The 14,319-nt window shown below is 37.7% G+C and overlaps 1 protein-coding gene across 1 annotated transcript in view; it reads left to right on the top strand.

Moving 5' to 3' along the window:
* The first annotated feature begins 367 nt into the window (after positions 1-367).
* Positions 368-14,319, top strand: part of HAPLN1 (hyaluronan and proteoglycan link protein 1) — a 64,679-nt gene continuing 50,727 nt past the window's right edge. Inside the window, exons 1-2 of the mRNA XM_075020052.1 lie at positions 368-411; positions 626-789. The gene's annotated coding sequence lies outside the window, so the exon portion shown is untranslated. The remainder of the gene's footprint in view (positions 412-625; positions 790-14,319) is intronic.

Genomic DNA, 14,319 nt, shown 5'->3' with positions numbered 1-14,319 from the left:
TGGGCTTGTTTCCTGGATTAATAATTCAATTGGAAGTTGGGGGTAAAACAAAAACACCATGGGATCCTGTTAGGTCCAGCTGTTTCTACCCCACTACACACCCCCCACCTTTCACGCATCACTTTCTCCCCGTCTGAAGCCACGTTCCCACCCTCAGAGTTAATGGTAAGGTGGGGGGTACATAAGGAGCCGGGGCTGGGAGCAAGCAGAGGCAAGTAATCAGAAGTATCATGTTTCTCAGGGTGTCACACACCCTAAATTCCTAAATTCAATGATCCCTTCATGAGGAACACTACCAACATTTTTTTTTTTTTTTTTTTTTTTTTAGCCCTGTTTGGTTTTTAGCTCGGGACTTGTGTGCATTGCAAGAGGCTTTTTTAGGCGCGGATCTGGGAGGGCTGGACCTAAGGGGTGAGGACAGGGACCTGGAGGGGACAGGGCAGCGTGCTGGGACAGGGTGGGTGGGTGTGGGTGTGGGTGGGTTTATTTTTTCCTCTCATTCCTGGGGTCTGAATGGAAAGCACGTTGAGCTGTAATTAAGACATCTTGGAGGCGTACTTAACTCATGACGTGTTGCTTTTCTTTTCCTCTCGGTGAGAAAGTGGCTTTCTCTTCCCTGAATCAGGTCCTCTGCCACCCAGAGCCACAAAGAGACATTCGGGACATAGGCACACACACGCACACGCTGACTTAAGGTGAGCTCCAAAAACTTCCTCCGCACTTCGCTGTCCTCTGTTTCAAACTGCTGGAGAGTTCTGAGACCATCTCAACTCAGGAGCTCTGCACAAGGTAAAAAGAATAATCAAACTTTTGGGAAAGGTTTTTACTCCTTTATTTCTCTAAGTTGGATGGGGATCCAGTAAGCAATGTCTGTGTCATCAGCTCCAGGGCTACACGGAAGGGATTTTCGAGCGATCTAGTTTGGCAGCTGAGGTGGGGGGCGAGTGCAAAAGACGGATTGAAACTGGCTAACTTCAATGTGTTTGACTTTAAGTGCTCTGTGTTACCAAAGGAGAGATCATATTGCAACTGCAGATTCCGTCTGAAAGACAAAAGTTGTATGCTTCTGCTCTGTGGCTTCCTCCTATCGGCTTGTATGTTTCACAGACAATTGTCTTTCTGAGGGATTTCTCCATCCAGACAGATGCTTTTAGAAGTTTTTAGTATGTAGGAAAAGCAGGACAGTAGACTAAGCAAGAATTTCAAGGGCTGGAAGTAGATTTGCATAAAGTACTGACCATCCAGTTAGAAGGAAAAGGATTTTGATAAGATGTGATAAATTACATACTGATGTCATATTTGGCTATTTATTGTCAGAGAAAGTTTCAATAACATTTGGCACAGGTTTCTGTATTGTCTCCACTCACCAAAAAACTTAGGATGCCACAGCATTTTGAATTTCTAGCTGCACATTAGCTGGTCCATGCCTATGATAACTATCATTTTACTGGCTGTTTATTTGGTTCTTGGGGTCAACTAGATATAAATGTGTCATTCAGAATGTTTTTCTTGGCAAAACTACTTGTGTGGTAGGTTTGGATATAAAGGGTTGGAAAGGATTTGCATGTTTGAATTAAGGAGGTTTATTGCTATTTGTATATCATTAGAAAGGGGATTCATTACCACTAGGATCTTTCAGGGCAGAAAATGTTGCCATCTATGTTGCTGTGTGATGTCAAGTAACTGATATAACACCTTCAGGAGACTCTGGGAACCTGGCAATGTGTACAAGAGAATCATGTAGATTGTTAACAGCAATGAGTTTGTGTTAATGGCTAGCAAGACTGTTTTAGTGCCTCAATGTGGAAAGAAGCAATCTGGAAAGATTCCTGTTATTTTGTTAGAAAAATATTGTTAGGAATATGTATGATGTGGTAGCTGAAAACATAGATGTAGTGAGGCTGTGTAACTATGGATACCCTCTCGATAAACACTGTTTCTATAAACAGGGCATTTTCAGCACGTGGAGAAATGTATCATAAACAGGAAAATTATTATCAGGTCTTATGGAGAGAGAACCAGGAGTCAGCAGTCTCATGCCAAGGTGTGTCATGCAGAATGCCAAGTCCTTGTGCTACAGAGACAGCACATGCTTTGGTTTTTCACATCTAGTGGAGGCAGATTTTCAGCTCCTGTAAAGCATAGCTAAGTGGAGTTGCTCTGGATGCATTATCTGAGACTCCAACCCCTATGTACTTACCTGTATTACATTTAGTGACAAGGGGAAAGGGAAGAAGTAAGAATGCAGGAAGGAACAGAGAGAAAGAAAAAAAGATTAATTTGTGGTACTTTTCAATATAATGCTTTGTTAAAGCAAAAATAGGAAAAACAATTTTATAGGGAGCAGCTTTTTCATGTCAAATTAAAAAAAAGTCAATGTAGTAATCAAGACACTGCTGGTCTGTACTGAAATTGTCCCAAAAGGCCCATATTCCTAATAAGATCCCTGAATGTGTAAGCAGATTCCAATAAGAAAGAGAAAAAAACCCTGTGTCATTATGAAGAAAAGTATAATCCCCAGCAATGTCCTCTTCAGAGACGTGACTAACAGTGTAATTCACAGCAAAGCATCCTTTCATTATAAAAGTAGCGGGTTTGGTTTCCTTTCATTTTCAGTTAGCATGGTTAAAACAGCTAGCAGCTACTAAAAAAACTCTAAAGTAGTACAAAGGCTTGGGACTCAGGGTGGGGGGGAGAGTTTGCAGGAAAGGGTGAAGGGTTTCTGTGGCATGCTGCAGTGCACCTTTGTTTTTACAGTTTGTAAGAGGATGAGAAGAGCATTTGCTACTGCAGGTCCCCAGCCTCTCTGATTTTATGCTGATACGTGACTAAAAGAAATATTTTTGTCCACTATTGGTCACAGTCTCAAGCCAAAAGAAATGTTATCAATACTTACTTAATCAAGTCACTTAACCTACTTGCCCCTCAGTAAAAATCTGGAAATAATTTTGACTAACCTTTAAAAAATGTGTTGAGATCTTCAAGTGAAGAGTGACTTTGCAATTGCTTATATTTAAATATATTCAAAATTTCCCAATTCACTGCAAGGAGCAAAGTGGGAGAACTGAAATTAGTATTTTTTGCTTTTCATTTGCCTTTTCATTGAAGCAGTAGTTAAACTATCCTTGGAAGTTGAAATACTTTGCATTTCTGTTTCTTTGTAAACCTGGCAGTGTATTTCACTACTTAAAATTCTCTGAAAATGAAAAGTTTTGGAAAAAAATTCTTTTCATATGACAGGCTGCTTCTGTTGCTTGTGAGGAAGTATTAGACATTCTGTCTCCACTGTTAGTAACTGTAGCATACAGTACTGCACTTGAAAAGGTAGCTTGTAACTTGTGGGTAACAAAATGTTCTTTGGGGTAAAAAAAAGTCTGAATATACTTAGCATTTCAATCAATGGTGTTTAAGGAGGATTAGAGGAAACAGCTGGCTAAACAAATATTAGGTGTAGAGTGGATGCAGTGGTATAAATTAATAATGCAGTTCTTTATCTGCTGCATGAATGGGAGGTTTTGTGGAGATAAGACGACCGAAACATGGTCACTGTATGCCACCTAGTGGATATTGCGGAGTCTTTCAGAAGATTTTTCTTTTGTTCAGAACATCTGCCACTAATCCAGGTGCAATTTAACTGTAAGTGCTTAGGGTTTTTTTGGTTTTACCATTAAAAACTATCAGCTAGCTTTTTTTTTTTAATATAGATTTTTAGGGAACGTTCTTTCTGCTTTTTAAATGCCTATTAGATCTGATAAAAATAAGTTTGGTTTTTATTTATTAATTTATTAACAGATATTTATTAATAACTATTTCTAAAGACTTGTTAAATCATTCTGTAACAAGTAGCCAGAAATTAACACTTAGTTTGACATACTGAGCTGTTACAGTAAAAGTGAAGAGATTTCTGTACAAATATTGTGGCAGGAGAAGCTATGTTCAGCAGTAAGGATTTCAAAGCTCCTTCCAAAACTCCTTTATCACGTAGGATGTGCTTTTGTTAAACCCCTTTCTGTTTTGTCCCTGAATATTTTGTCAATGATAGTCATAGACAAAGAAAATGTCAGATTATTTTTGATGGCTAATAAAAAGTCATAAATCCTCTCCATCTTCTTTTTCTGTGCATGTCATTTATCTCCGCCTTCCTCAGACCTCATGCACGCTCATTGCTTGGATTGTCCCTTCTCTTTATGAGGGAAAGGAAAATTGCTTTTTGGTCCACTGGATTGTTTATTCAGTAGTAGATGTTCAGGTGCTGTCAGTTGTCATAGCTCTAAAGGATCCCATGAAATGACAAGGTTTTAAGCAGGCATACATCAGTCTGGATATACTTTGTGACTGTTTTTATGCTATGTGACCAGCTTACATGTTTCCACTTCCTATGCTTTTTTAAAATTCTTTACTTCTTTTCCCGATTCTCTCCTACATCCCACTGGGTGGGGGGAGAAGTGAGTGAGCAGCTGCATGGTGCTTAGCTGCTGGCTGAGGTTAAACCACGACAACTATCATCACAGCTTCCACTGCAGTCATCTCCTAGGCACCGAAACCAAGTGGTGAATAATCTATGGTTCTGATCCTACATTTTTCAACTAAGTGCCACAATGGCTCCTGGAGCAAAGAAGTATTAAAATACGTGGCAAAGTCAAGCTCCCTGTGCTTTACTTCCTCCTGATTTTCATCACTGTTTGAACAATAAATCAAATGGCAACATCACACTTAGCAGAACAAACAGTTTCCATGTCCTTCTCATTCGCTTAGCTTTGAAAACACATTTTTTTGTTTCCTTTTAATTAGTACAACAGAGTGGAAATGTTGAACATGATCAATGGCTCCAAAAACAAACATTTAAAACATGCAGTAAGAAGTCACAGAGCAGTAATCTGCACCGACTACTTTGAAAACTTTTCTCAAGAGTTATATGAAATATTACCATAGGAGATTGTTAACATGATGCATGAGTTAATGGCTAAGCAAGAAGGAAATCTGCCTTTCCATTTTTCAGGCAAAGTTTACAAATGAAAGTCTAGGAAGGTAAAATATCACAGCAGCAAATGGGCTAATTGATTTGATGTTGTGCTTCATAGGCAACTACCTTTCTTTTTAGCTCCACCTGACCTGGTACTGTGAATCACAAGAGCTGCTAATGGAATCAGACCAAACTGTATTAATGACAGTCTTTGCAAGGTCACAGAGTCTCTCCCGGGACAAAGATTTCCACTAGTGTCACTGGCAAGCAGAGTCACCGCCATTTCCTAGAGCAGATATTACAGCAGAATCTACATCATTAATTGTCTGGCATAATAGAAATAAAATCGTGAAACCAGAAGAATGTCCCTGGATATATGCCTGTTACTTCAAAAAATGTCATCTTGGCATTTGTCTAATAGCAGAAGACCATTATCTTGAGACGGCTTTCCATTAATAATATCTCCGAATTACTTTAAATGCTTGCAGCCTACAAGGAACATATGGGCAATGGAGACCAGTTAGGTTAGAAATGTGTTTGGCAGAAATCTAAGTATTAGAACACAAATGTTTCAAACTTCTCCAGGGGAAAAAGAAGGGAAAGTAACTTAGAGGGAGTTCAAATTTGGGTTTGATCAATTTTGGTCTGTACTTTTGCAGGTGGATGTATTAAGTTCGGGGTTGCTTCGGGTTTTTAGCAAGTCATATCTCTTTAATTTACACTGCTTATGTCATGATACCTGGTAACTCATCATCTGAAGTGTATCAATAAGTATTAGTGCATTATACCATGAGGTATAATGACATCTATTGTGATTAACATTTTTCTACATTCATAATTCCTTTCCTACAACAATGCCTATACACATAGAGAAGAGGCAGTCTGTGTACATGTATGCATATGTATGTTTGTATATAAATAAATATATATATATAAAAAATATATGCTCACATACCCTATTAGAATGTGTAATTTTTTTTTTTTGGAGCCTGGTGATTGAAAATTGATTGTGTAAAATGGCACACTGCTGTTGATTTGTGGTTTTTAGGATACAGACTATTACCCTCCATTGTTTTAAAACTTGTGATTCATTCTTCTGCTTGTTAGTGGCTATCAGTACTTGGCTTTTGCATTTTGGAAGATCATATACACAAAAGAGATGGTACAATACCACTGCACTGTGAGATTCTGATCCAGCAAAACAATATGTAAGAACTTTTCTTACATTAGTAATTCAGTGAAATCAATAGAAACTCAGACAGGGCTCAGTGAATAAAACTATTAATCCATTTGCAGAATGGCATCCATAATATTGCACATGGCTGATCAAAAAGCAGTACATAAAGCTCCTGACCTGCAAATCTGTTTAGGTTTATAGACATGAGTACCTCAGTGATGTCAATAAAGTGTTAAGTAAAACTGTGCACATTTACAAAGAGTAGAGGAATCAAGACCTGCACCTATGGCATCTGTGTAGAAGTACAAGTTTAATGTAGGAAAAAAACTTTAATTGCTAAAATAACCTCGATACTCTCCAGTTGGAACTGAGCAACTACTCATCTATTTATTAATATTTGAGAAAACATGTGCTACACCCCAAAATGTCTATGTGGTGGTTGTTTTTTTCCATAAACATATTTTCAAGCAAAAGAAAACACCTGCCCTGAGCCACATACAAAAATACTGCCTAGAAATGGGAAAAGCACATTGCAAATTTTCCTGTTTTGTAATAGCTGTGAAAACATAGTGTTGGGTCCAACCAAGATGTTTATAAGAACTATATCAGAGAAGAATAACATTAGAGTAGGTGTGGTAGTTCTGTTACTGAGATTGCAGTGATACATGTGTGTTGCAAATGTTGCAGGCCATAACGGTGCTGCCACCTTCCGATATGTGCTGCTTATTGTCTAAGGTAGTTTGCTCCCATCTTCTAACACCCGAGATGCTGTACATGCAGTACTGAAGCTCTGCTGCTTTAATTTCATGCATAACCTGAAAGATTAATGAGCATATTGTTATTTTCAAATAAACTATGTTTCCAGATTCCTAAATGTCTGAAGCAAAATGTCAAGTTTTGCTGCCTGTTTGTAACTTGTTTCTTTAATAGCTTTGATTATATAGATTTAAAATAGGTATACAAAGTGCGATTCAGCTTTTATTAGCAAGTCAAACAGGCAGGCAGATTTTTTTGTTTGTTTTGGGTTTTTGTTCAGATGTTTCTGTACTTTTTCTTTGATTGGTTTATTAGAACACATTTTCACTGGTGTACTGAAATATACTATGATTGGACTTGATTAACTTAAAGGTCTTTTCCAATCTAAATGATTCTAAAAAATGTATTAATGCAGTGACTGTGTATTTGTCTGGTTGTGCATGTGGTGGTGTGTCTGGTCACATATATCATCATGTCATGATGATGTACTTGTTTTGTACATGTACTTGTACATGTTTTTATGTACTTTGGGGACTTAATGGTTATCTCTGTGAGCCAAGAACCAATGAGAGACAGTAAAGATGTTGATCTCAAACATTTTCTGGATTTTGCTCAGCTGAAACAGTGAACAAAGAGGATGGTAATTCAGCTGTTATTATTGATAAAGATAACTACAGACTACAATCTTTTTACTCTTAAATATTGATTAAAAGGCTTGGTAAATCAGATTATAATCTGGCCACTTTGTACTGCAGGTCTGTTCTCTCAAGTGTTGTTGTAAATGAGAAAAGACAGTAGATTTCAGATAGTCAGATTTCACTAAAGAAGTAGGCTATCAACACATTTGAGTGCCAGGGTAAGAGGCACCATGTTCAGAGTCATCTACCCAGGGGCTGGTGCCTGATATGGCACACTGATCTGACTGTGCCCTGTGCCGGTTTGAAGTGACCTGGTCCCTTACACCCTGTGCATAAGGGAGCACATAGTACGAGACAGATAGAATCACTTGGCTGCTGCAGGGGTTATATGTCTTTCAACACAGCTCCTTTGAGCCTGTAAACCATGAGCCAGAGAAAAAGCAGTTGCACTCCAGATGTGGGACATGCTGGTCTCAGTCTGACAACATAAAATAAAAAAAAAAAGCAGAAAAGAGCAGGTAGAAGTAGAATGTCTGTACAGGAGCCAAAGGTGTTGTGCAATTAAATAAACAATGATATGTCCTGGGAAATCCATCAAGAAAAAAATGCAATTTTTAACCAAGAATGTCTCAGAGTAGATCAAAAGAATAATAAAACATTTGTTGATGTGTCTGAATGGTTCTCTTTAATACCAACATCTGGTCTTTTAGCCAATGAATGGATTGTTGCATCCAGTTTCCAGGCATTTCATTCTGTTTTCCCCCATAAGCAGGCTAAGGGAAGCATGCAATTATTACATTTTTCCAAAGCAACCTCCATATCTGATTGCACCTGCATTTTAATGTGTGTTCCACTCTGATCAAATCAGAGAATAAGAAAAAATTTCAAATCCAGTAGGGCATTCCTCAGTAGGATAGGAGAATGGTAGTGGCATGTATAACATCTTCATAAGCAAGCTAGGAAGAGACTGTCTTGATAAAACTAGTGTGACATGTTTTCAAAACTGTTTAGGAAATCAATAGCTCACTGTGAAAATAGAAGCACATATCAAATGGGATTTTGCCAGGGCTAGTCAGCTTTGATACTCTTCAATATTTTCATTAGTAACTTGGATAATGGAATAGAAAATATGCTTAAGTTTTTAGAAAACACAAAATAGGGAGAGATTGAATTCTTTCCAAAGCTGTGCTTTGAAGTTAAAATGTTCTTGCCTAACTGGAAAAAAAACTGGAAAAAGTCTTTCCAACAAATAGAATCTGGTAAACTGAGGCAGAAAGAAAACAATCTACAAAGATGAGTGAAGTGTAAGGTCTCATTTGAGCTTGCACTGGTGCCAGGTACTCAATTTTGAGAGCTGTATAGACCAGCTAAAGAAAGTCATAAGGAAAATAATAAAAATGATAGTTTAGGAAGCATGAGTTGGAAGAACCAACTGAAAAACCTAACCTAGCCTAGCCTAGCCTACAGATGAATATACTGAAGGACAGGCATAGTAATAGTCTTTAAATTATAAAAAGGTGCTACAGAGATAAAGTAAATCATCTGTTCCCTATGTCTATAGCAGAGAAAAGGAGAAGTATTGGATGCATATTGCAGGAAGAAAGACTGGAGAAAGAGATTTCTAAAAGATGAGAAAGCTCAGGCATAGGTTGCGTGGAAAGCCTGTGAAGTCCCATTGTTTCAGTTTTCAATACCATGTTAGACAAAATGCATAGAAGTATGAAGGTGGTGACTCCTTTTGGTTCTCTGTTGGACAACTTTTCTACAATTCTACTGAATAAGGTAGTTTTGTTTAGGAGAAATACTTTTGAAAATTATGACTTGCTTTGGCATCTAAACAAGAAGAAGAGTATTTAACAGAATCTAAAGAGGTTAATGAGTTTTCACAGTTTGTGTCTCATGAAGGCAACTCTTTGTTCTTGAATGTAGTAATTCAAATACATGATCTTTGCAGACACAGTTGAGTCCAATCTGGCTTCAAATCTCATCTGGGTAAATGGAGCTTGAGAATTACTTACTTTTAATCACGTACTGCAAATCTGAGACAAAAGAAACATCCTCACCTATGCATATCACTGCACTGAGTGATTCATTTTAGGTGCCAAGTTGATAGAAACTTTAGATTTACTGTTTTTCAAGAAGTATCAAGCAGAAGAAAATAGCAGAGAATTATGAGATAATGTCACTTGAATAGAACATTGCCGAGGAATAATGGTCATCTATCAGAAAATTAAAGCTACCACATCTATGGAAAACACTCTTAAGTGTCAAGGGAAAGTACAAACATTTATTTCCAGACCAGGAGACATAGATCCTGTCAAGTCACACTGTGAGGGTGAGTTATTTTTGGTGCATCTGATGATTGATGCAGATTATATTGTTTTATCTGAGGAATGTTGTTTCAGGACTGCACCATCACTGTATTACTGCAATTTGTTTGTTTGGACTTCAGCCTCCTCCTGACATTATATTGGGGATATGTGACTTTTTATTTCTAGCTGATTATGAGTTTCAGCAAATCCATATTTATTTCTGTGACTTGCAGTGTGCAAAATACTTATCTTGGAAAACAACCCTCCTTCTGCAGACAATGATATTCATTGATTCTTTTATTATTATTACTCCAGAAACTGCTGTGGAACTACGATTTATAGGTTTTATCCTTTTATATATATATATTAGTACCAACTGTCCAGTTTATATTGAGTTTCTCACATAAAAGTTAAATAAAATCTCACAGATGTTGTGTAATAATGGGGACCACGTGTCAGAGGGCAAGAGCTCACTCTAACAAATATATTTAAAGAGAAGGAGATGGGGGACTCCAATGTGGAAGCACACCATATTTGAGTTCCTTTGACACCAAATAGCCAATTTAGTATATTTCTTATATCAGGCTTGAATATGCCCTAAACTATGACACAAAGTCATTAGAAATCCAGGACCTTCGTTCAATAAATTTTAACTTTCTGTCTTCTAAGTCCACAGAAATGCAACCTATAAGCACTGCCTTTTTTGGCAATGGAGTCACACTCCCATTGTGTCTACTTCACGGAAATTTATAGATAGTCTTTGTAGTCTGGAGGAAAACCAGAAGCAAGAATACACCTCTTCTTTTGCAATTAGAGGTTTGCAAGTTCAGTTCCTGCACACTGTGCAAACAAATATGAACAAAAGGACAAATTAAACACTCTGCTGGTCAACAGCTGTAACTTTTTATTGCTGTGTTTTTAGGATGCATATTGTCATTTTAGGAAATCTTGCAGATCTGAACAAAATGTGAAAGGCAATTCTGGTTCTCTATAGGTACATAAGCTCTTCCCAGATTTCAGTAAGGACAATATAACACAAAGGAAACACATGTGGGCTTACCTCAAAGAGAATTTGGTTTGTATTTCTCTGTCATGGAAGCTTAAATATGGCAGATGGTCTAGAAAGCATAACAGTCTACTCTTGCAATTCTCATAACATTTTGTGAGTTTGTTTTATTAGGTCATCGGTTTTAAAGTCATAGTATTAGATAAGAGTCTTGACTCACACTAAGAAAAGTCTTTTTGGCCTTTGTGCTTACAATGGAAAGCTTGAATAGGTGAACTGCAGAAGTAAATTTGAAAGCCCTAACCACATGTTTTGGTCTAGCAATTCTCTGTATCACTGGGTTCAGTGAGACTGAAGGGGGCATTCTCATCTCAGTGGTGCCCAATGACAGGAACAGGAGGCCAGGGGCCCACACAGAAATAGCAGAAATTCTGTTTAAACATAAGAGAAAACTGTGAGGGTGGTTGAGCACTGGAACAGGTTGCCCTGAGATGGTGGCAGCATCTCCATTCTTGGAGACAGTCCAAACCCAACAGCGCACAGACCTGAGCTCTACCTGACCCTGCTGTGAGCAGGGGGACTGCACTAGATGATTTCCAGAGGCCTCTTCCAACCTCAGCTAATCTCTGATTCTTTGTCTCCTACAGACAAATTCATAGTTGCTTGTGTATGATCTAGACTTATGGTATTGAAGAGAAAAAGAGTCATTGATTTTAGCTAGAAAGGGCTATGGGTTTTTTCTTAGCTGCTTGGATATAGAAAAGCACAGGAATAAAGAAGGACAATATATTACAAAATTATGCCAAACTTCCACTCTAGCAGCATTTTCTGATGCCATTCAGGGAAAGAGGAAGAAGGGCAAAAGTAGTGGGAAAGAAAAAGTGAAAAATATCAAAATTCCAATATTGCTTTTCCTCGAACAAGAATAGAGAGGTGTGGGAGGAAGCTCACCCCTTCTGTGCATGGTAACTACTGCTGTCAAATGTTGAACAATCCTCTTAAATCCGTGTTTAGCTGAATCTAGAGAAGGAAGCAAAGAAAGAAAGCATATAGAAAACATGAGGCTCATTTACACTATGTTTCCCAATTGACTCTTCAATTTTCTATCATGCAGCCCTTAATTGCTCTTGGCTTTGACCTTTAATGTAATTCTCTAGCGCTAAACTGATCAGCATCTCTAGATTGACTCAGGAAGCTATGGGTACTTCATGGTTGATTCAGTGCTAGAAGAGCCTTTTGAAGTGTTATCTTTCATCTCAAAATGACATCAAGTATATTCCATATAGCGTATTGCTTGGACAGTGAGGAATGAGCCAACATATTTGCCTATGACGCTGACCTTTTATTTCCTCCTTCTGAAATAAAATCACAGTAGAGGACAGCCAAAGGTCCATAGGCACAAAATAGACCATTAAGGATAAGTTAGTGCTTGCTGTATCCTTCTGATATAGTTTATCATTTCAGTGCTGCAGGAGTTCTAGTATGATTACAAGTCAGGCAACTTTATTGAAAAGATGAAGACCAGCACCTTACTGCTTATATTTCCCTGTCACTGAGACTGAGAATTTCTTGGTGCATAATGGAATGCCCACCAAGGACTTTTACAGGGAATCATTATTGCCATCTTAACTCCTTGCTGTTTGAAGGGAAGAACTGTGGTTGCTGTACTAGCAGAGAGAATGTAACACAGTATTAATTCAGGCATCTGAAAACTGTTATTAATTGTTATCTTTTAATTATGTATTACTTGCAATAGGGAAGAAAGTATTACTGACTAGTTAAGACATTTTACTGTAAAGATATTTTACTGTAAAGATATTTTACTGTTGCTTGAGAAGCATAGGTTCAGTTCTCTGCTCAGACTTAGGTCCCTACATGACCTTGAATAAGTTAGGCTCTCCTAGTCCTTCATTCCTCCATCTATAAAAATGGGATGATAAAACTTCCCCTCTTCACAAGGATGGTATGAAGATACAGGTATTCATGCAGGCAACCTCATGAGTTTATCTAGTAGTGGTACAGAGCCACCTATAAAATGTGGCTCTGCAACCAGTTCAGTTAAGCAAGGCGTAATCTCCAGCTCAGTGCCATATGTATTAACTCTTGTCACACTGTCCCAGAACGTGTATATCCATCTTCATGCAAGTCAATCTAATCCTGACCATCTCCAATGGCTTTGAGAGGGATCATAATGAAGGAAATCCAGAGGAACTGCTTGGCAAGTACATCTATAGCATCAATCATTGCTCAGTTGATACCACATCATTGTTTTTATGCTAAACTCATGGTTCCAAAGGGGTTTATGAGCTTTCATGTGACACTGAATCACAGCAAGCTAGTCACTGAGCCCAAAACAATTCCTCTAGAAGCTGGAATAGTTCTCTGTGCTCGTGTTGCTTGGGGCTGTCATCTTCTATAGTACTTCAGATAGTCATTATTCCAAACAAAGAAGAGACGTCTGCATGTTAAAGACTACAAGAAAGTAAGAGGATGAAAAAGGGAGCATAGGTAAAGAAAAGCATTTAGATAGCCTGAGAGTACTGGGAATTTTATAGTTTAAAAAAAAAGTCATCTTCTGCCCCAGAAACTTTTCAATTTGATTCTAGAAAAAAATACAAAAAACTACACAGAGAAAATGTGGAAATAACAACATAACTTACAAAAAATTCATACAGCTCGTCACATATTTATACACATTTTAGTGATCAGATTTAAAACTAGAAAAATGTATATAGTAATAGAAATTATACAGGAAAATTTGTGCACCTTTTTCAATGCAAGGGAACCCTATTATTCACCTTGTTTAAGATATATTGTATGCGAATGCTATGCATTTACTTTAGGAAGATATAATTGTCTACACGAGTAGAAGGCAAATAAAAATCTGGTCAAAATTGAGCAATAAGGTTATCATTCCATATGAAGAAGACAAAAAAGGCAATTCTGGCTCATGCTTTGTTGAAAATAGTCATGTAACTTTCCATTGTTTACCTTTCCAAATGTTAATACAGCAGCCTGAAAAATGTTAAATAATTACAGTAAAGATTGCATATGCTATTGTCTTCTGGCTCATTGACTCAGAGGACTATAATATTCCTTTTGATTTTCTGACTTCATGCTCCCTCTAAAGTATATATAGCTTCTGAAATCATTAATTTATAAATTTGTAGCATTAATGGGAATACATTTAGGTATTTCTTACTGCATATTCAAAGCAGGTAAGATTATTTTATATGCTGGCCAGCAACGTCATCTGTCATGTCAATATGTCTTATATTCCATCCTAGCCTAGATGGATTGCTGCTGTCATAAAGGTTTTGTTCCTCCATGTGCTGAAGGAAGGATTCAGTTATCAGAGTATGTGATCTTCTCTCTGTCAAGGTATTGGAAGGTCACCAATTCAAGTTGGAGAAAGCTAAACTTGGGAAGCCAAGCTTCCCATTGCACTGGTAAGTCCTTGTCTAGTC

Source organism: Buteo buteo, chromosome Z (genome assembly GCF_964188355.1).
Source record: "Buteo buteo chromosome Z, bButBut1.hap1.1, whole genome shotgun sequence".
Lineage (NCBI taxonomy): Eukaryota > Metazoa > Chordata > Aves > Accipitriformes > Accipitridae > Buteo > Buteo buteo.
The sequence above is the reverse complement of the archived record's forward strand: the minus strand, read 5'-3'. Positions and strand labels throughout refer to the sequence as shown.